The sequence below is a fragment of the Dermacentor albipictus genome, chromosome 6 (assembly GCF_038994185.2).
Source record: "Dermacentor albipictus isolate Rhodes 1998 colony chromosome 6, USDA_Dalb.pri_finalv2, whole genome shotgun sequence".
Classification (NCBI taxonomy): Eukaryota; Metazoa; Arthropoda; class Arachnida; order Ixodida; family Ixodidae; genus Dermacentor; species Dermacentor albipictus.
In genome coordinates, this window is record NC_091826.1 from 52833047 (window position 1) to 52856255 (window position 23209).

A 23209-nucleotide genomic window follows, 5' to 3' on the forward strand; every position below is an offset into this window, starting at 1 on the left:
CCTGTCTTGCGGTAGCTGATTCTAAGTTGCGCCTTCGAATTTTCTAATTTTATCACACCGCCTCATTCTCGGCTGTCTTCCTGTGTGGTTCCCTTCCCTTGGCATCCATTCTGTAACCGCAGCTGGCTAACCAGCTGGTTATCTTGCATTCCTTTTCAAGATCAAGTCGGAAACGAATATTTAACGTATTCATTCGCATATAATGTAGGATTCATGCAGAATTGCATGAAAGATTTTTTAAAGCACAATGTCACCGTCAGCACTTGCTTAAATTAACACTAATTTCAACTATAGTCTATTGCGTCGTCACGGATGACGAGGAACACCTGCTAAGTGCATTTTGGGTAACGTGAGTTGACCCGAAAGATCAGCATTTAGCTTCAACGTGGCAACATATGGCACGATGCCACGTTTTCATCTCGGTATTAGCGTCAATACCAACGAGTGTTAGGACAAGGATTGTGGGGAGGCGGTTAAATTCTTCACTAAATTGGAGGAGGATCGAGCATTCATCCTTTGATGGGGATATTAAGTAAAAATTGGGTTTCAACACGAATGGCAATCTCGGCATTGTCAGACCAGCTTTCTTTTTGGCTGTCTAACTATCTAACCAAAAATGGGAATCTGATCCCGTGTATACTGCTGTCAGAAAATATGCACCGCTCACCAAGGCAGTTAAGTCTAAAAAAAAAACGAAAAAGAAAGAATGTGCCTAACTGCGTTGATAAGGAAAACTGCGCTGAATGAAAAAAAAACTAATCTTTGTAAAATTTCTTTAGTGGTATTAAACACGCATGTCACAGTTCTCTCGAGAGCGGAATTCTAATGCCTTTCGCGCTGCAGCCCCTAATTCCCCTCCACGATGGAGACATCATTTCTCAGTGTGCGCATGCGCAAACGCGCCACGCATCTCGAAGGCCACGCCCTGACTTCGGCGGCGTGACCCCTTCAGTGAGGTGATGAATTCGTTTTCGCCTCAGAAGAAGGCTATTCGCATACTTGGATGGTCATCGTAACGACTTCTGTCAGAATTGTTTGTTTTTTTTTGCACATTCGTAATATATATTGGTTGCCATGGTAATGAAAAGCGACGGGAAAAGCAATTATGTCCCTGAGTAGTGTTTGGGCGTGAGGAAAATATACACTGAAGTCATATCAGTGCAGGCGATTGTGGAACCAGCACAAGTTTTATTTGTTCGAGCGCTGGTCACAAGCGCTTTGACTTCGGGACTTTTGTGACAGTCTATAGTAAATGTCAAATAAAGTACAATTCACCAGCTGAGACTCATTGTTTTTCGGGGCGCTAGGATGCTGCATCGTGCCTACGCGATTCAAAATAAGAAAATTTGTAGCCCCAGCTTCTCGGCGCCCAACAAACTAGCTGTGCTAACTTTTCACTGGTCTACGTACGTATGTCGGCGCTAGTATTTCGTAGAATTTTAGCAGTAGAATATCTCAGAAAAATCACTGATAAAAGGTAATGTCATTGAAACGATGGCTTGGGTGCTTGGTGAGAAACTTTGTGTGATGAGCTCAAAAAAGATACGCGCCATTCAATTCGCTGGATTTCGCCAGCACCAAAAACATATCTGCGTGTGCCTTGCGCAAAAAGGAACATCGTCTACTGCTTCTGAATTGATTATATAAAACGTTTCCTCAACTATAGCAAAGTCAACATTTTATTATGTTAATTTTTTTGCAAATCTTTCTTTGTAAGATTTCTATTCGTTCAAAGAGAGACATGGAAACAGTTCTCACATTCGTTCAGTGTTTCAATGCAGGCCACCTATTCGTTGTACTGGGCAGCGGCTGCTTGGGAAAAGCAGCGCCTATTTCAGCATGCCTTCTGCCCGTCTTGTGGGCGATATTTTTTTTATTATTGTTTGCCGTCCTGTGTAACTTATTGCGTGGCCTAAATGTATTTCTGAAAGCACCAGACAGTTTCTAAGCACAGAACCGCAATGTATTTTCCAGTTTCATCGCTTCAATTATTGTCGATAGGACGTTGGTTCCTCCAGATGCTCTTTTTTACGTTACTAGAGCCGCGCGAAGTCCAGCGAAGCAAAATATGTCCACACAGTAAAAGAAAAAGAACAAGAGCATCGCTGAACTACAAGAATCGGTTTAGTACAGATACAAACTAAATTGCGGCTTAGAAGGACGGCTCGGAAACCAATTTTACGCCCTTGTTTGCTACGGCAGCCGCCTTCATCCGCAAGCTCTGAACAATCAAAATAGTCCCGAGTCGTAAGTTTAAATTACCTTGCACCAACGTTAGGAGGCTGTTAACAAAACCTATTTGTGAAGCGCTGAAAGGTCAGGGTTGCTTTAGTCGCGCAAAGTGATACGGCCAGAAGTTATATCGCCGGCTTTTTGTCTGAGTCCTATCACAAAACACGATTAAACATGTTTCTTGCCTTTTTACCTTGTGTGAGTGTGTTTTTTCCTATGAGCTATCTGTTTATCAGCAAACGTTAAATTACTATTTTTTACCCTGCGTAGCCTAACCAGGCAGCTTACACACTTGCAGATTGACAGTCGGCGAGAACATCTGCAGATCAAACTTTAGAAAACATATATACGCGGAAAAAGTCGTCTGGTCACTGCAGTCGTTCACCAAATTAGGATTCCATATTTTTGGGCATTTTTTACACTTTGTGTGTTACGCTTTGTTGCCATCCTACAGCAAATTCGTAAGATAAGCTACGTGACTAATCAAAAATGCAACGTAACCTATAAATAATTCGGTCTTGCGCGAATCACGGTGCGCAATTTAACTCGTGCAGACGACGTCGGTGTCGGGAAGTCTGTACTGAGAGAGAAGCACGGCCTCGGTGACGCATAATAATGACACTTATGCGGACTTTGCATTTCAACGTATACTTCCGCAAGATATGAGCTGCTGCTGAGTGTTTTCGCGCAGAACGAGAGTAGTATAAATGTGGTAAAACGTGGTCAGGAATCGTTCTAGGACAGGTTCCAGTTGATTCTCTACCAGCGATAACCGGTATTCTGAATGTCATTGTGGTTTAGTGTAAAAGTTGTCACTCTCCTGCGTCATAGTGTACATCGGGTAGGTGGGAAGGCTGTGTCAACGTTTGTTTTACCCGAACAGGAAAATGAGATGCTTCAACTTGTCATTATGGGCCTATCAGCGTTAACAGAGTACAAGGTTACGAGAGGGGTGGCCTGCGGCAAGAACGCTGTTGATGACATCATGTGACGCAAAGTTCAAGCAGCGAGCACACAAGGCGAGTAATGCAGCGACCAGAAACCACAGTGAATTGCTGTAAAGCGTTGGTAACGACTATAATCGTTACCGTGCAGTGCGGTTATGATCTTACTTCGACGATGTTTAATGTTATCTCCGCAATACAAAGTTTCTCGGAACACATTGTACTTGGGAATAGCTTCACAGGACGTCGCTACCAGCTTTGTCACGGCCGGGACACAAATGATGTGTACATGTATGCCTTCCGCCCACTAGGCACTTGTGTGTTTTCTTTTTCCTTCTTTCTTTATTTCTTGTTAGGCTGTGATATGCATGATATGCACTTCTACGAGACGCCCCAATCAATGGGCGAATGCACTGTCGTTATCATCATAATCATCGTCTGCCTTTACCGACTCCGATAACGCGGCAGATTTGCGAGCAGTAAGGCGTGTACGGATAAACTAAAACTCTCTAACACGCCGAAAGGTATACCGGCCTCTTATCTGTCCAGTAATGTTCTTAGTTGTTGGAAAAGGACCTTTAGAGGTTACCCAGCTTTCTTCCTACACTGTAAACGCAAATGAGCCGAAAAGGGCATATTAAGGGATGTCACCTCCCTTGAGACTACGTGCCTGAAAACCGTGCTCCCTTACAGTGGTGCAGAAATGTTCAGCGTCCTCCATTTCGCTCCCTCGCAAAATGGGGATGAAAGAAGGAGAAAGTACCTCAATTCTACATCCTTATTAAGAGGGAGTTTCGAAGATAGAATCCTCCCTTTAGCGTAAACGGAGTTCTCTGTTTCTTATTTTATGCGTTATTTTATTTTAGTATACACATCTGTGAGAAGGAGACTAGAAAGGAGAGATATATTGTCCAAGTGGTTGCTTTTCTTTCTTTTAATTCTGCAAATTTATACATTTCCAGAGTGCAAGCCAGCTTATTTAGGGCGATATAAAAGACGATTTATTCGTCTTGTTGATCACAATGTCCCGTCGCGCTGCCAGAACCACCGGTCGGCACCTGACGACCTGACTTCGGAAGCGCAACCATGCAAAACTTCGACGGCTTCGGCCGTAGAATGTCGTCGCTTCTGTTTGTTTTCCCATCAACTAAAAGTGAAACTGAAGGCAAAGCCCTCGAAGCGCCACTGTCGTCGGCGCCGGTGACGGCACCTGTTTTGCTTTTCGTAGTTCTGCGCGTGTGTCTATGTGCGTTCTTACGAGAGAATTACGGCGGCCGTCGGAGAGTGTTGCGTGTAATATGTGGAACCTCACAAGAATACCTGCCCCCTGCGCAGCACGGCGGTGATCGGCCACCGCGTAGCCATCGCCTTGTGATCTGTGTACTACAATACACTTTTGTGGTTCGCGCGGCCGTGCTCGGGCATTCCCTACTGCGCCACGATATGAAAGCGGCTAGTGAAACCTCGCCCACAGTCCTCACAAAATCGGAGCGCGTACGGTGTGGACTGCTTTGGAAACGGCGCGTTTCGGATTACCGCTTGCCCAGTTGCCTCATGTTTCACGCGGCCTTATATATTCAGCTGCGGTGGTGAGTGCGGCGCGGACCCATTGCGTAATGCACATAATGCTCACACCTTTTATGTTGCGGTGTTGAGACCCGTCGGTCCGCTGAAGAAAACTCAAGGAGCTAGTGCCGCACGAAAAAGAGACATTGTTTTGTTTCTTTCAGTTTCTCCCGTTTTACGTGCCGGAACCACGATCTGATTACGAGGCACGCCGCATGCAGTTGGGGACTTCGGATTAATATTGATCTCCTGGGGTTCTTTACCGTGCACAGCCACGGCACGCGGGCGTTCTTGCACGCCACCGCATCGAAGTGCGGCCGCCGTGGCCAGGATTTGATCCTGCGACCTCGTGCTTAATACTAAGCACAACGCCAAGGACACATATAGCAACCATGGCGGGTCAAAGAGTGTTGTATTTTCGTCATGAGGTGTGTTTGATAACCATTCCCTAAGTGTCGGTATAGGTTGTGACAGTGATTTGTGTCACAGCAACATTATTTCTAAGGCGGCAAATTACTGTTATGCAGCATGAACAATGCAAACAGCCAGCCTGTTTCTGTGTTAAATGGAGGCATGCTGTGTGTGCACACAATTATGTTCATTTTATCAGTTTTGTGAAATAAGCTTAAAACTGCATGCATGCATTTTCACTGGGAAATCTGTACCAGCACTTTCTTGTACCAAATTGTCTATGCACAGAAGTTTGTGCATTAGAAATAAATTTCAGGCAGTTACAGCATACAACTTCTTTTTCTTAATTAATAAAGGGAAAATCAGACATCCACCCGTTCATAGCAATTGCTACAAAGGAAGCCCATACAGGTTCCTCGAAAGAAAAGCCTCAGAGTTGAAGAAAAATTCATCCTGGTCCGGGACTCGAACCCGGGACCACCGTCTTTCCGGGGCAGCCGTTCTACCATCTGAGCTAACCAGGCGGCTAGCAGATGGCAGGGCGACGCCGAATTTGTCGACAACACAAGAAGCAAAGACAAGTGTTTGACGTAGTAGTTCAGCAGAACTAAAATCTGCAGAACATGTCTAAAGTGAGCTCCATCATCAGGGCAGTTAGGGCTCCCAAAAACACAAGTGCCAAAAATCTGGAGGCTCTTGGTATTCACAACACATATGAAGAACATGCCACAGCAGTGGTCACGCCTCAGACAGAACGTCTGAATTCAACAAAACAAGGAAAGGCCCTATTGCAAAAGGTGGGAATATATCCCCTGAGAGCGCAGTATGGCTGGGAAAAAACAGTTTCGCTACCCAGACAAACAAGAGAGAAAATTCTAGTTTCACCAATCCCAAAGAATATGAGCACGGAACACCACCAAAGCAGGAAAGCGCAATCAAAGGCTTTACTAAAGAAGTATGAAAGAAATCCAGACATATACTACACAAATGCATGTAGAGTGGCAGCAGACAAATTCACAATAGTGGCCTTCAATCGGTTCACAGTGATAACAACCTCCATTCGTAACCCTTCAACCTGTACCATGGATGCAGCAGCCATAGCACTGGCCTTTCGAGGTGCAGACAGACAGACAGACAAAGAACTTTAATGACACGGTCCTGAGAAGCTTTGCCCTAGGGCAGAGCTGCGGGCTGCTCCCACGTGGGGACTGTTAGGCCGAGCCTAACTGCCACATCGTGGGCTCTCTGGACAGCCTAAGTTTGACGTGCATATTCTGAACGTTAAGAGACAGGAAGATAGCGGTATGGATTAGAGAGAAAACGAGGACAGCCGATATTCTAATTGTCATTAAGTAAAATAAGTGGAGCTGGGCAGGCCATGTAGTGGGTAGCCTAAGTTTGACGTGCATATTCTGAGCTCCGGATGGCAGAGCTCCCAAAAGAAACAATCTGCATTGGCTATGGTGTACCTCTAAGGCAGCATGCTGTTCGTTAATGACGGGTACCGTCCCACGCAAAACTCACAGAATTGCACCAGGTGGTAATTTGGTGCCCGGCGCATTCTGGACTCGAGGGAAATGAGAGGGCAGACCGACTGCTCGGGCAATAAGCATCCAAGCACTAGTCGGTCCTTTCAAGGAACCCCCATTGACCCACGTGACACCTTCGAAAACCAGGAAAAAGAGAGACAAAAATACAGGCGTCCGCACCCCAACCTTATGGGAGAACAGGCCAGGGATTAGTGCTGTGTACAGACTAACACATATCTACGCCTACAAATACTCAGTAAGATACACTCTGCATTCTATGAAAGTATGTGCTCTTGGTGCGGGGAGCCGCCAACTCTTGCCCACGTAACATGAATGTATAAACTACAGTCTCCGAATTCCAATTCACCCCTTACGACGCAAGTGCCAAGTAACAGACAATGGAATGTTTGGCTTGCTAGTGAAGATGCAGAGAGCCAAAGAGCTCTTCTTGATCAAGCCCAGCAAACCACAGAGACCAGTGGAGCCCTGGACTGAGGGACGCACCGACCGCCCAAACCACTAAGAGAAATAAAGTTTATACTACTACCGCTACTACTACTTGCCCTTAGTGCTATCAGCCATCAAGTTTACGTGCAATTACATATGAGCCACATGTCACTTGATTCACTCAGTTTCCATCCAGAAAATGCACTCTTTGTTGGAGGGCATGCATGATTGATTGTTTATGTGCAACATTTTTTTGCCACAGAAGGGCATGTAATATGGAAACCGACGTAAACATTAATACACTCTGCAGCAACTTGTTCTGAATTGAACTTTTAAAAATAAAGAGCAGTTTCAATAAATGACAACATGAGTTTGTTTTTTTATCTCGCTGAGTAGTGTGCTACCGTCTGGTTTTTTTTTTATTCCACGTGGTAGAGGTGTGTGGCTGTCATTGTATTGCTTTTAAGCTTCTGCAATAAGTGTGCTTCTGGCACCTGGGACAAATTCTCAAAGCAAATATGTTACAGGTAGTTGTGAATTCTATTCAAACATGACACACATATTGCTGTATTTGTCTTGGAAAATTTATTCAGGCAAGCAGCTTTTATAGCTTCAGTAAATTATTCATTGTGGCAAATTCAGCTGACCCTTTTCAAGACTAACCATTAATTTTACAGCAGTGGCTTTCTATAATTCTAGTATTCAGTGTGTATACTGCTTCTTTTCAGGTATGTTAACATCATACAAGTCTGCATTCCTAAGAACTTAAACAGCCAGAGGCCACATTGCAAAGATGGGGATCTGAGTATCAAGAAAAAAAAAATCGATAATGAAGGTAGCAAGAAGTACTCACAAGCAAATGTTTATTGTCAGAGGGATGCAAGAATAGTACAGCCCATGCAGGGGGTGCATGAAAGCCAGATAATAGCCACAAAAAACAAAGCCTACTCATATGTCACAGCCATTTTAATCAAAAATACATTTAACTCCAGTGCACGCATAATGAAGCCTTGCTACTTATGTCAATTTACTAGCATTACCACCCAGTACTGCTGTGCTCCTGAATGGTGGCTCACGTTTGCAGGCAGCAATAGGTGCAGCGACATCCATCATTCGTGCATCACTCATTTTGGACAATACACACCTTGCTGCAAGGAAATGGAGCCAAGTATAGCTTTCTAACAACTCTTGGCAATTAGTTTGAGAGAGGCATTCCCAACCACACCAGACTAGACCGGCATTGCCTTGCAGCATGCTCGACATCGGGAACGTAACTTCTTGCCCCCAAACCCAAAATTTCTGTTTACCTGGCATAAGATGATGTGCAGACAATCCTCACCTGCCCCCTGCCTTCCTTGCCCCCCCCCCCCCCCAACACATGTACAAAAATATTCCTGGCTACGGCACTGGTCCTTGTTACAAGAAATAGAAGTACAGATCCATGCTCTCAATGTTCGCCAATCTGGAACACGATAAAATTGGCTAGGCAAAGTAAAGAAGACACCAATGTCAACCTTCCAGCTGATATGAAGGATTGCTTCAAAATATGGATGGGCATGTACCGAAGTAGCCAGTAATGCTGTTTGGTCTGCACTCCAGCCACGTATTATTTATCAGGCTCAGTTTTACTGGCTCTCACTGAAGCAGAAGGACCAGATTGAGATCATTATTCAGAATGGGATGAGGGCAATAGCTGCTCTCCCTCTGTTCACTCAAGAACATGCCCAGGTGAATACCATGGCAGCGTTGCTGATTCAATGGGAATGAGCATGTGAATTAAAGAGGTTGCATGTTGCAGTCACTTCTGATTGCTTGGGTGCAAGAACAGACTTAAGGCTATGGCACGGCTGTACACTGATGTTCCTTTGGACCAATGTATTTTGTACAGACGCTGCTATTACAGGAGATGGAAGCATAGTATGATTACTACCGTCTTTATAAAAATAAGGAATATACAATGGATGTCTGCAACTCTACTTGAGCTTCATACCATACATGAAAAGAGTCTGCAGAGCAGGGCTGGTACGCGATAGTCACACATGACACCAATGAGGCAGCCTCATTTTTATCAAACATCGCCCAAATACAGACACACACCAATTCCTTGAGTGTCACTTAACAGCTGAAGCAAGACAGTAAAGCCACATAGCTTTGTCAGAGGATACACAAGCTTCACAACTACTCACTTTTAATGCTTGCTTACACTAGGTACAGGGACACATCTCTGGCCTTTTCAATGCCATGGCAGATAACAAAGCACACAACAACATCAACGACATGTATCTACCTGCACCTCTTGTGCCAGGCTCACTTACCGTCTTTCTACCCCGGAAAGTTTGCTCTGATGCGACACATGCTTTTACACTCAAATTCGACAGCCTTTGCTGCATCAATTTTGCCAGCACTGTCAAGGACACAGTATGCTTAACTGCAATTTATCATCAGGAAATACGTAATTTTAATAATGTGAGAGCAGGCATTTTGACTCACTTATGAATGGAAAGAAATGTCACTGCTGCCTGAATGAAGAGAGTAATCTTCTGCAGTTGTAGAGAGTCAGTGTAGCTTCATGCAATACTGTTTCACAGCAAGTTTGTACAAAGGTTCATTACAGGCAGGGAATTATAGGCCTAATTGTGCTTTCACTTGCTCTGAATGTGACCTTAAACAAAGAATTGTGTGTAAAAAGGGCAAATGTTCTTTGAAATGGAGCATCTATCAGCAAGTAGAATTTTGCCTTTTGAGACTTTTTAGCATCCATGGTGGAGAGATTAAATTGCCAGTGTATCTTTATAAGTCATGCCTCTAAAGATGCACTTGGCGTTTAGGAAGGTAAATTTTTTGGCCAGGGAGGGACATACGGAAAAAACTTTAGTGAGAGAAGCATCTGCAAGGTTGCCAGCCTGGACTCGGGCCACCCGGGCATTATGTGCGGCGAGGCATAGCCTTTCCACCGCTGCCCGGGCCCACTGGATAGCCCATAGTTGGTTGTGTAGTTCCGAGCTAGTCAGAGCGCTTAGCCATTGCTCCTCGAGAAGGCCTGGTTCTATCTTGTCCTCTACATATACTGATCTGATCTGTGTGCACTTCCATAAGATGTGTGCCATGTCTGCGTGTTCGTGCTTGCAGAGCTTGCAGCTCGTATCTGAGTATTGTGTTGAATTTAATCTGTTTAAATGTACTGGGTTTTGGAATGTTCTGATTTGCAACCTTCTCCAATCTGTTTCTTGAGACCTGTCGAGTTGTTTGCGGTGTTGTGGGTATGTTTCTCTTTGTTTCATATAGTGTGTCAGTATGTCGTGGTACCTGACCAGTCTGTCCCTGTTGTCTCGTATTGCTACTTTGTTGTCGTCGCCTCCCCGCAGTCCTTCCTCTTTCCCTGGGGGCTGCGGGGTGTTGGGCTGTCACTGTCCGAGCCGCAGTGAGTTAGTTCTCGCGCGGCTCGATGGGCCTTCTCGTGAGAATGGGAGGGCTATTCATGGTTACTTCTCCCTTATGTGCCGGGATCCATTTGAGGTATTTGGGTCATGTCAGAGAAACACAAATGTATTGTTCCAAAATGGTACAGTGTTACTCTGCTGTTAGAAAGGTGATGCAGAAGAGCTCTCTAACTCCATTGACTAAATTTTCAGAGGTGATTGCAGTGGGTGATTTCCCTGTTACTCTGGTATTGCTAGTCTGGTGCTTACGGTCGGTGATATACAGAGCATACCAGTCTTGGAGCTCAACTTTCAAGAGCCATGAGGCATGTCATGGGTGATTAAATCATGCATTTTCTCAGTCAGATGGAATTGTCACATTAAAACTGTGTACAAGCATTTCATCATCAGTACAGCTGTGAAAAGGTGGTAGTTTTGTGTATAGCCTCCAAAATGCCTGACCAGTGGCGTTCTTTGTTGAGCCGACCATTCAGGCCTCCCCACTAGCTAAATTGTGGACACCACAGGTAGTATCTCCTCCATGCTGGGTTACGAGTTTATTAGGCTTTTTTTTAACAAACAATTAATTTATTTCTCATTTTTGCTGTCATTTTGATGGCCTGTCTATGCTTCTTGTTTTCAAAGGCTATATTATTTTCATTATTGTGGCCTTCAATGTTTAAAACTGTAATATCCCATATAATCCACCGCGATTACTCGTAAGAGAGAAATCAATATAGAACAAACAGTAGATGTGTGCAAATGTATATGCATTAATTGACTTGAACATTCACCTGCGAAGGCCTAAAGTCAGGTTGCTCAATGGATCGAATAATCTCAGTTGGAGAGCAGCACTGAGTGTGTTGATATGCCTCACACTCATCCAGTATATGTAAATGCATGCCTAACCAAGACACTTTCAGACTTTAGTAAAATAATTAAGTTAATATGTTGTGTAACGCTGTTCAGTTGAGACTGTGAATGGAACTGTTATTAAAATGAGCAAGCTAGAGACAACTATTGCAGTGTTTAATACAGTGTTTATAATTCGTGGTAAGTGCAGCATGATATTGCAAAAGAACATAAATAATGCTCATCTCAATGTTTCTATCGACGCCTTTCATTTATCTCTTTGTCTCTTTGAAATTAAGCAGCAGGGCATAACACAAGCACTGCTGCTTACGTTTATAATGGAGACATCAGTGGGTTTCAGACAGAGCCAACTCCTGTCCCTTATGCACATATGTTTTGCACATATGCAATATGTACGGTACTGTACATATATGCCGCGCTCATCATTCGTCTACACGCTAATAGGAAGTTCGTTTATAGTTGTGTGCGTAAAAAATACTAAACATCATTTCATCGGCATGTCGTCGGCGAGAAATATATATCTCTTGAGAGCCTCTCAACTGTACGTGCCAATTCGACCGAGTCATACATACATACGGCGCGATTCGGCATACACGAAGCTATATTCAGGGCCAGTATATCACATGGATTCCTTTCTCGGGGTTACCATTGTTATTATTACCTTCCGTGCATATAAACGACCTATCGGTGATAGCGTACGCGCAGCACCGTAAAGACGGCACCTCGATCCGGCCTGCCTGCTCTATCGCCGACGACGTCGCAGGAAAATATATATATATTGGCTTTAAGCATAACCGTCGGAATAAAGTGATCGCAATCGCCTCTACTGTGTAACACAATAAGAAAAACAAAGCGAATGCCAATTAACAGAGCTGCGATACGGAAGCGGCCGACGTTTCACGTACCGTCAACACGCTAACTTAATTGTTGACAAAACATGATTTTACGACTAGCGCTGGCCACACAGGAAACGTTGTCGGCCGCATATGCCAAACTCGGTCCGAAGACGCTCGGGGCGGGCAAGCAATTACTCGGGCCCGGGCCGGGCTTGTACCTAGGAGCGTCTAGCCGGGGAACATTCACTGGCGACAGCCGGGAAGTCGGCGAGTCGCTGAAAGTTCTTGCGCGAGCGGAACGCAAGCGAAATTCAAATATGTTCATTTCGACTACATATTTACAATATCCACCGTCTGTATACAATCGGGCAGCGCGAAGCATCGGGCCTCGCAACAGCTACGCAGTTAATCTAAGAATTAACCCTCGGGCTAATCACAGGTCATATATCGAACCCCGCGTCGTAATAATGGGCTATTTTCCCACGCCCTTCACCTGCGGGCTTCCCTCACGCAGCGAGCATAGTATCCAAAAGTCTATCTATTATTGCCCGGCCGGCATCGCGCACGGCGGACGTGAGGCGGCACACAACGACGGAAGCTTTGCCCAAGCCGGATTAGCAAACGGCGAGAAACTGCCGCATTGTAATAAGTCGTGGTTATCAGCGCGTGAAATGACAAGGAATAGCTCGATCATAACCTACGCTTATCCATACCGGCCTAGTCGCTGCGGTCGCGGATATGACACATAGCGTTACAGAAAGGTGTTCGCAAAGCATTAACAGCCCTGCTCATGTATTTAATAACATTTTCTACTCATCGGACCTTTGCGCTAGCTGTTACCAAAACTAAGATAAATCCTAAGCAATTCGCCCGCCTTGCAGTCTTGCTGACATAATGTGACTGGTGAAAGTTATTCTAATGCATGCACATAAATCGTATTCACATGTGCATATGTTGATTGTTTACTTCAGCATGAAAAAAAAAAGGATGCTCCATCTGTATAATTTCACATAATTACATTTTCCTTCCTTTCTTTCCTTTTCTTTTACTGTTGTGGTGGGTTGAGTACAATGTACAAACAAAATATTTATGTCACTTTTGCACTACTCCATCACTTAGGAACAGCAAATCAGGACAGATATACTAATTTTGTTATTATTTTTTAAATTTGTATTCATTATGAGACAGATCACACTTAGCTTGCTTGCTTTTTAACAAGCTCTTGGTCAACGACGACACATATGTTTGGGACTCTGAATTAAACTGTGCAGTGCATCTGTCTCGGCATTCTTTGGAATATGACAAGCCAACCCTTCATCTTCTGCAAGTGTGGAAACTGACAGTTTATGCAACCACACACCCATAACACTTCTACAAACCTGTCATTCTTACAAATGGTTGAAGTGTGATGTCAAAATATGTCACTTTCATCACTCATTGATTCATGCGCGACATCTCTTGTACTAATCAAGACTTGGCTAAACGATACCATCTCCAATAAAATTTTTCTTTCCACATCTGCATACAATACTTTTTGTTGTGAATGATGCAACTGCATAGAAGGTGGCATGCTCATAGCTTTAAAAAAATAATTTCTTGCAGTTCCAACTGGCGTTCGTTCATTCGTAGAGCACATTTTCATTTCACTTCAATGCTCAAGCAGAATGTTATCATAAGCACATACTACTGCCCTCCAGATGTAAATTAAGCATTTTCAAGCGAGTTTCAAACATTCTAAATGAAGTGCATATGCTATTTTGGCATTCTACTCTGATCATTTATGGCAATTTTAATTTCTCCGTTATTAACTGGACAACAGAATCTGCCGCAGCTGCTCATGCTCAATAGCACGTTTTCCTTCATTCCTGTCTACACTTCCCATTACCTCAACTCATTACTCTCTCAACCTGTTCATCATGTACATTGGCCAATATTCTAGATCTCAACAGAGGTAGACAAATTAACATTCAAATATGCAAAGCCATCAAAATCGCCCTGGGCCTACCATCTACGGCTTCGACTACGAGACTTCTCAAGATGGGCGTACACAACCCTTGGCAAGAATTAGCAAGCTCATAAAGCCAGTCAGGTAGAATGACTTAACCTCACGCCCACCGGGAGATCAGTGCTGCAACGGCCGAGCTGCGGTGAAACCTTTATAAGCCACCATGGACCGAAAAGGAAGAATTCCTCCAAACATCCGCAAATCCCTGTGCAAAGCACCAATCACACGCAACATGCACCTCACGTACAACAAGACAAGAAGACAAACCCGAGTGGATGCCCTACGGCGAAGACACAAGCAAGATCCGGACGCCAGATACATCGACGCAGCCAAATACCCGCAATGAAATGCTTAAGCCCTGAACGTCGTAGATTCTCAGGGTAGAGAGCTAGCGTCTGCCGCAGTCCATGCACAAAACTCTGAGACTGCAGAAGAGACTGCAATCACCCTAGCAACTACCACGTGCAAGGACGCAGCTATCGTTTTTTCTGATTCTGAAGCAGCTGTCAGGCACTACGCTAAGGGTCACGTGTTGACAGAAGCACTAAAGATATTGAAGCACAACAGCACTCTGATCCCCTACACCTGCGTGACCTGGGTTCCTGGGCATGACGGGCTGGAGGGGAACGAAGCAGCACATGCCGCGGCCCGAGGCCACACCTGCCGGCCCAACCCTTCCTACTCTCAAGATGCCCGGTCTGCGTCAGCAGGAGCAGAGACCGTACCCGTCACCTACTCAGCGATCCTTCAACATCACAGGGTGGAATGCAGGGCGTAGCCACCACCTCACCCAAACCTCACCAAAGAAGAAAGTACCACACTCGGAAGACTACAGAGTAACACTTACACCCACGGAATACTCATGCACAGACTATACCCAATGCTACAAGGATACCACTGCCCAATGTGCGACTTACCAGACACCTTGGCGCACCTGATTCTCGAGTGTCCATGGCATCTAAATACAGATGCATCGCCTTCACCGAAAGAATATAATGCCAGACAAGAAAGTGAAGACCTCATTGAAATGTGGAAGGCCAAGCTCGTCTCCGAGGGCCTGGAACAACAATGACACCTCGTCGCCAGGGCCAAGGAGGCAGCAAAGGCCAGAGGGTTCCTGGAATGAGGAGACCTCCCACCGAGAGTAGAACTGGGATTTAACCCGGATACTGTTTCAAAAATAAATGTTTATTCCTCCTCCTCATCTCAACGAGCGATCCTCTAATCTGTTCCGGCATTACTCACCTGGACAGGCTGTCTGATCATGCAGTTATAGTAGGTCTGCTTAACTTATCTTTAACAAAAAAGAAAACATGGCATGGCAAAGATGCATATAATGTGACAAAGAATGCCAGATGCTACTAAAATCCACACGTCAGCAAGTTTACAGCTATGATTTATTATGAATAACAGTGATTATGGCACGTAATAAACACCTATTCACAGCCTGACATAAGTTATAGTGTGTGCAGTCATTAAATGACATGTTTTGTTGAGTGTCCACCTGCGAAGAGATCACTGCATGCCCTGACTTCCCCATGCAATCTGACATGTCTGAAATTGTTATTAATGAGTCGGGAATTTTTACCTTACTAAACAGATTAAAAAATTCATCTACATCAGGTCACAGCAAATTTAATAACAAGCTACCCAAGAATGTGTCACAGTGTCTCGACATACCCCCCTGGGTCCATTCCTAAGACTAGTGAGTAGCTAAAGTAATCCCATTCTACAAATGCAGCGAGTGTTTCTTACCCCTTAACTACCAATGAATATCACTAACCAGTACAATTCGCAAACATATGGAACACATTATTAATTCACAAGTCGTCGACTGTTTCGAAGATCCCAGTTTAACATTCAACTACCAGGTTTTCACTTACATTACGACTTAACATGAAACCACCACATTTACTCCATCTTTGCAGCAGCTCATCACTCTCTTGGCATCATCAAATGAAACCTAAAGCATGCTTTTGTCAACATACATAAGCTTGCTTACACTACACTAATCCACACAAAGCTCGAATACGCATCACTAAAATAGCACTCTGGCAGGTATACATTGTTGACGAGATTGCATTTGTTCAGAACTGGGCTGCTCACCTTCACATTTTCCAACTATTCATCTTACACTTCCGTGTCATCATTAAAAGCACGTACTGATTTACAAGCACTATCCCTTCACCACAAATCAGTGCGTCTTTGCCTACTTGACAAACTTTACAATCATACTTCTCTTCACAATCATTTCTTTCAGTCACCACCTGTCGTCTTTTCATGCCGGGATCACCGCCTCATATTCAAGCGTACACCATCCCACACGTTACAATATGCATGCTCCTTTATACCCTGTACCATCATTGAAGGGAACTGCTTTCCCTCTGATATTGCCACAGAATCTGACACTAAAATTTTACGACGTGCTAGGCACTGTTAATTAGTTGCCTTTTTTATATTACATTCTTGTTTAGTTGTTTTTGTGAGTTACTAATAAATACCTGTATTAATACCGTAGTTTATGTGTGCATGCATATTTTCAACATTAGATTTTGCTGTGTGCATAACTTTCGTTTTGCAATTCTTATGATTTCTTACATTCTGTTTCTTAATACCTAAACAATGTTAGCATACTTTTGTTCTGTACTTTGTCCTATTATTTGTTGTAACTATTTCTTTGTAATCTCATTTATGTTTGTACTCCCCCCTCCCCTGCTATGTGATGCGCGCAAATGAATGCCTTTAAGGGCACCGTTGAGCGCTGCAACACTGCTACTTTGATGTAGCAGTGTTGTGAGGCATTTTGCCACACAAGTCAAACTACTGCACTCCTCTCCACTCTAGCACCAAATTTAGGTGCATCATATGAAGAATTTTAAGACACATTGTAAGGCATAATAGTAACTAATATAGGAAGAAAGTTGGTACACAGGTTTCCAGGCATCACTAAATTGTTCTTTCAAAAGTCAGTCATCCATAGTGCATTTGAAATCGGATATTTTACGGAAACCAACATTGTCCTTTGCCATTGGTGAAATGTACATGTTAAAGTGGGCTGAGGAACGACTAGATGCGATGTGCCCATCTAGAGCTGCCAAATCTAAGTGGCCACTTGAATTGCCTACAGCACAATATACCTCTGCTTGGTTGTGTTGCTGGTCAGAAATATACGTACAAAATAACAGAAGGTGCTGCTGTGCCAATATATTCACAAAAGTCTTACATGATTATAGAGGTGCCATCCATTAGCATCAGAACATGGCCTGCACAACAAGCACAGTATCTTCAGCGGAAATTGTAGTGTTATATCTTGCATACAGAAATGCAGAAAAGTGTAAACAAGGTGCACTATGCTAAAATCTGTCTTGTGAATTCCTATTGTGCCAACTGTGCAGATTGATGACATATAGTTTGATGTGGGAGCTAGCCCAATGCACATGTACACAAAGGAAAATGATTCACCTCTTAAATATGTGAAATGACGCCCAGGTAGACACACTAAATTTTCAGCTCTGTATGCTTCAGTGTTATGCTAGAAGAAAACATTTTTTTAGTTTGTTGCTGATTCACAATTATATACCAACTATACATATAGGAGAAGAATCTGCAATCATTTAGGCTGTGTGTTAAAATACCATGTATACAAACCAAGGGAAAACATTGGGAAGGCGGGAGATGGAAATTCAAGAGGATGAGCAAAACGAGAACATGGTGAAAGCAGGAGCCAACATTTCAACAAGTGGGCTTGTCTTCTTCAAGACGACATATGCTTTCCTCATCACAGTTACAGATATTAAGAATTAGTTCAGTTGATGCCCAGCCTGATACGGCGTGATTATACTGACACATATGCATACAATTGTTTGTCCTTTTTCTGTGGATTGCATTTCACCTACTAACAACTGAAAGATGTCAGTCAACGCGAGATGAAAATAGTGTTGTACTTTGCGGAAGGTATATATGTATATATATATATATATATATATATATATATATATATATATATATATATATATATATAGCACCAGTGATTATGTTACGACCTTTGACAAGTCATGTGACGCGCTTGACACACCATGCTCACCGCTAGGTTGTTGTGCTTTTTTAAGTGGCACATGTTTTTTTGGGCACAGGTTTGACCAATAAAGAGTTAATGCTTTGAAGTGATGTTGCCAGTGTGTTATTCTACACTGTCACGACAACGCGACAATGCTCTGAAGTATATTTATTGATTTGACAGCAAGAATTCCATAGACATTCTTTGTGGCATGAAGGAAGGAAATGCAGATCTGAATCATTATCATAATTATATATACATATTATTACTGTATTAACCATTAATATATGTCGTTGTACTGTGCGGTAGTACAATACATAGTATACCGATCAGCACAGTCAGTGCTCAAAGTTACCCGGGCCTGGAGAGAGTCCGTCCTCTCTTCCATTTTCTGAGCAACGGCTCGACCCCGCCTTTGCAGGTCAACTGTAACACGGCGGCAACCATTCGACAAGCACTAAAAGTGATTTTATTTCCAGTAGTGCCTTGTGAGGGGAAATTCCAAATCTCCAATTTTTGGAATAATGACTTAAATAAATAACAACTCGGTTTACAACCTCTGTCTGAGCAGCGTGATCATGAATGCCTTAAATTGTTGCATAATCTAATTAACACCCCACGCTACTCATTAAAGAACAACTATCTGTGTCCTGATAAATTGAAACCTACTAGGAATAGCCACAAACTTAGCCTTTCACCATTTCAACCGCATATTAACCTATTTAAGTATAGCTTCTTTCCTCATACAATTGAAAAATGGAACTTAATTACTCCCAGGTGAAACTTGGTCACTGCTTTTAGAGAAATTTTCGTTAACTTGATTCATGCTGTGTTTTTTATATTGATTGTATCTTTTATTTTGAAGGTATCCTTAAGTTGCTAAAGTTGATTTGTGCAGAAGAATATTTTGTTATATGCAGTGTACAAACCCACTCCTGTGATAGCCCAATTGGGCTGCAGTATGTGAAAATAAAAATAAATAAATGAATAAGTGATTAATCAGCTGATAGGGAATGAGCAAAAACAGGGCAACAGCTATATTGTCCTACTTCTGCATGCATTTCCCCAAGGCATTGCACATCACCACCCTGAATTGCTCGACTAATTAAGATTCTTGACACAGCTAGCATACTGTTTCATGAGTCAGTTGAGTGTGAACCTACCTGTTCGTGAATTATTGAAGGTTCACCTTCGTTTCTTAGTTTACAAATTAATTTTAATTCGTTTATTTTTGCATTACGAGTACAGTGCGCTACCATGCATGTATTTTGTACACTTTTGCAGTAAGCAGGTGTGAAACCATGAAATATATTCTTGTAGTGCCCTGTGGTTCTGGGTCCTTTCGGATCCTCTTACCACCGGTACCACTAGCCGTTACCACCAGTGGTGCGGCCGTTATGTCGATACCGCCGAAGTGCTTTATTGAGCGATATGTGTGAACGTGACACGCGCGGCTTGCCCGTATAAATCCGTGCGCGTGCCGCGTCAACAGAAACACGCCGCTTTTCTTTTTCTGCAAAATGGGGCACAACATCGAATAAACGAAGCTTTTCACAACACGTTTACAAACGGACAAACACGAAAGAATCACCAATCTGACTCATCATTGACATGTCTAATTGACCAACGATTTGGCGGCTGTCCATTGTATTTGTTAGGTTGTTAATTATGCTGTTTCTCACTGGTCACCCAAGCGAGACTGTACATGCAAGCCGTTCGTTTTCTTGCATTTCGTGACTCGTCCGGCTCCTTTTGCCGACGAGAAGCAGCCTAATACTCGCTCCATCCCCAGCAGCAATACTCTAGAGAACGAAATATTGTCCCTCTATTTAAACCCCATTCAACCAGGTTCAGTGCCCTCAATATTGAGCCACAATATGTAAGGAATATCGTTTAAAGGCCGCAGGCCAGCTGACAATGGACATAAATCGGAGAGGCCAAAGAAACTAGACCAAAACATTGTTTGCCGTGAGTATTTTCTAAACAGCATGTGCTTTATATCTTAAATAAATAAATAAATATAAAGAAATCTAGACTGAAATAAATAAATATAAAGAAATCTAGACGGACATATGTTAGAACTTTGTTTCGTTCCATCCATATTTAAGCTCTTCTAGGTGGCGCCACAACAGCTCATCGAAATGCACCCGGCGCGAATTCGAATCCACAGCGAGATTTGAGCGCGGGAAGCTGCTGTGTGCCGGTATGCCGGGGTAGGCTAGACAGCTCACAATTTTCTGTTTGTACTTAAGAGGCAGCAGTATTTGACAGAAAATAATAATACTTTGATGCTCTTCTCACGCCTACAAGCGAAGACGGCGTGATTAACAACACAGCGTAATGCGCAACGGTGAACGCCAACGAACTCCACCACCAACCTGGACGAAGCATTTTGGTAAGCTTATATTTTATTTCTTGTTTGCAAAGTTTGTCGTAGGCAAACAATTTTTTTCTTTATTTCTAAAAGGATCGCATTTGACTGATTTGAACAACGCCTTCTGCGATATCCAGAACGTATTCATGTGCTCAGTGCGCATGCATGATGTGACGATACTACTGATATGGAATAAGCAGAACTGCGTAACCTCTATGTCGTAAAGGGGGGAAAAGGCGCGAAGATAATATTTCAGTTAAATAAAAGCGAACCGTCTCGTTTTTACTCGTCCTTTTGTTTTAGTTACTGTATATTTTGTTAATGTATCGTCATATGGTTTACCAGCCATGGCCGGACTTGGTGCTCTCGTTCTCGCGTGCAAATGTCCCGGTTTGCTGAGGGGGCACTGTGAGCAGCGCCAGACCTTACGCCAGACAGGGCGCGATTCCCCCGGTTATTGAGTCTCTGGCCAAAAACTTATTTCTGGTATAGGAAAAAAATTCACAGCTCTTCACTATACCCACCGTGGTTGCTTATAGTGGCTGTGGTGCTGGGCTGCTAAGCACGAGGTCGTAAGATCGAATCCCGGCCACGGCGGCCGCATTTTGATGGGGGCGGAATGCGGAAACACCCGTGTACTTTGATTTAGGTTCACGTTAAAGAACCCGAGGTGGTCAAAATTATTTCGGAGCCCCCCCACTATGGCGTGCCTCATAATCAGATCGTGGTTTTAAAAGGTAAAACTCCATGATTTATTTTTTTTTACATCCGCACTATGTGTCTTGATATGTTTTCCCTTGTTTAAGCGTGTTGGTACAAGCCTTTACCTTAGTTTTAGCTTTAAGATTTGATCATATTCTCTCGGCACGTAATGCATTTATACACAACAACCGCGGATAGAAGCTGCGACTGTTTGAGATCGTAGCGCCTTTCCTCTAAGTTGTAGTGATTAGATGTCATTGGAAATGGCTAAGGTTGGAAATGCTTTTTTTCATCCTTCACGTTCTAGAATACAAATTTATACTAGGCTAATTAAAACTTGCAAAATGCAGTGTGAAACTTAATACTAAACTTTATTTATTCAAAGAAAATAAACGATATTTTCAATATCCCTCTATAATAGCATCTTCATGCACTGTGGACACTGAACCGGTTCGAAGGCACAAATTGTCTGAATGGATTCTTGTCTTGCTTTAGCATAACTCAGTTTGAGCATGAAAGAAAATGTGCAGGTGACAGGAGGATGAGCGCTAACTTTCAACTGGTGTTATTCCATGACCCTACTGCGCATTATATGCGCCACTCATAGCACACATGAGAAAAAAATTGAAACAACAACCTTACTAGAAGCATATGGCTGCAGTTCATTGAAAATGTGCCGACCAACTTAGAAAGTAAAGTTCCTTGTCTGATAAAGATAGGGTGTACTCACGCACATCCTAATGTATTTGGCAATGGCATTAGCCTCAATAATCTCGCGCATCACTTGAGTGCGACTGCATCCTATGATGACACATTCTTTAAAAAAACTAGTTTGCATCCGCAAGTCTTGCAATGCATGGCAAGGGACCTACTTCGTTAACTTTTATGAAGGTTGTAACTATGCTTGCCCAAGCAATCATTGATACCCCTTCCCGTCTGTCTAATGTAGATGCCTTGCACGACAAGGGAAACTTGTATACCACAGCTCAAGTGCAATCAGCATGCCCGTTCATGTCTTTTTTCCAACCAGTGTGTCAAAACTTGTGTAAAATACTGGCAAACATGCAATGACTAGTATGTCACTTGACATTTATTCTGCGATACTCTGCTATCTCAACTGCAGGTTGCCAAGAATTAAAAATTACCAGAGGGCACTACTCGAATGGTGTTCACTGTACCTTGATGAGTGTTGTTCATGGCAGCCACTGCAAGTATTTCTCGTTCAGTGTGCACGAACATGTTTCATTAGCTAAATTTTTAAACTTGCCTAATCGATGAGAAGCGAAAAAGTTTTGTATGGTGGTTACAAATGGCCGGTAACAGCATTTAAAACAGCCTAGGATTTGTGAAGACTTCCTTTAACGAGAAAAAGCCCGTGAAATAACTAAAAGGTGAAAATAAACTGTCCTGACCATGACAACGCTTCTGCGCACCAAATATTGCATCAAGCTCTCCGCAAACTTTGCCAAATAGGGGCACTGGGAATGAGCAGCTGCAGTTTTTTCTCGACATGTCAGTAGTTTTTGGCGTGCAAGTACAGTCCCTACCAAATACGAAGTAGCGCAATCGTGGTAACCGTTCACTTTGTGAACCTTTACAAGACTGTGCCCCAGGTTTGCACATTGGTAATATATGCAGTATGCTGATGGCAATGTTTCCGTCTGAGACCACTTACATTACTGATGCGGGGCGCATTGTCACGTGAATTACTAAAGAAAAATTTGCGTGTTTTGTATTTTTTTTTGTCGGAAAAAAGAAAGACCACACTTGACCTAGGTCGTTGTAACACTGTTATCGGTCATTTCTCGGCGTAT

At 43.2% G+C, this 23209-nt stretch overlaps 1 protein-coding gene and 1 long non-coding RNA gene across 2 annotated transcripts in view; one reads left to right on the forward strand and one right to left on the reverse strand.

Annotated features, from left to right (window-relative positions):
• LOC135911388 (uncharacterized) overlaps positions 1-3364 on the forward strand; it is a 97421-nt gene extending 94057 nt beyond the window's left edge. Inside the window, exon 3 of the long non-coding RNA XR_010567301.1 lies at positions 3116-3364. This is a non-coding gene — a long non-coding RNA (uncharacterized lncRNA). The remainder of the gene's footprint in view (positions 1-3115) is intronic.
• Positions 1-23209, reverse strand: part of LOC135911387 (orexin receptor type 2-like) — a 144659-nt gene that overhangs the window by 69100 nt on the left and 52350 nt on the right. The window lies entirely within an intron of this gene.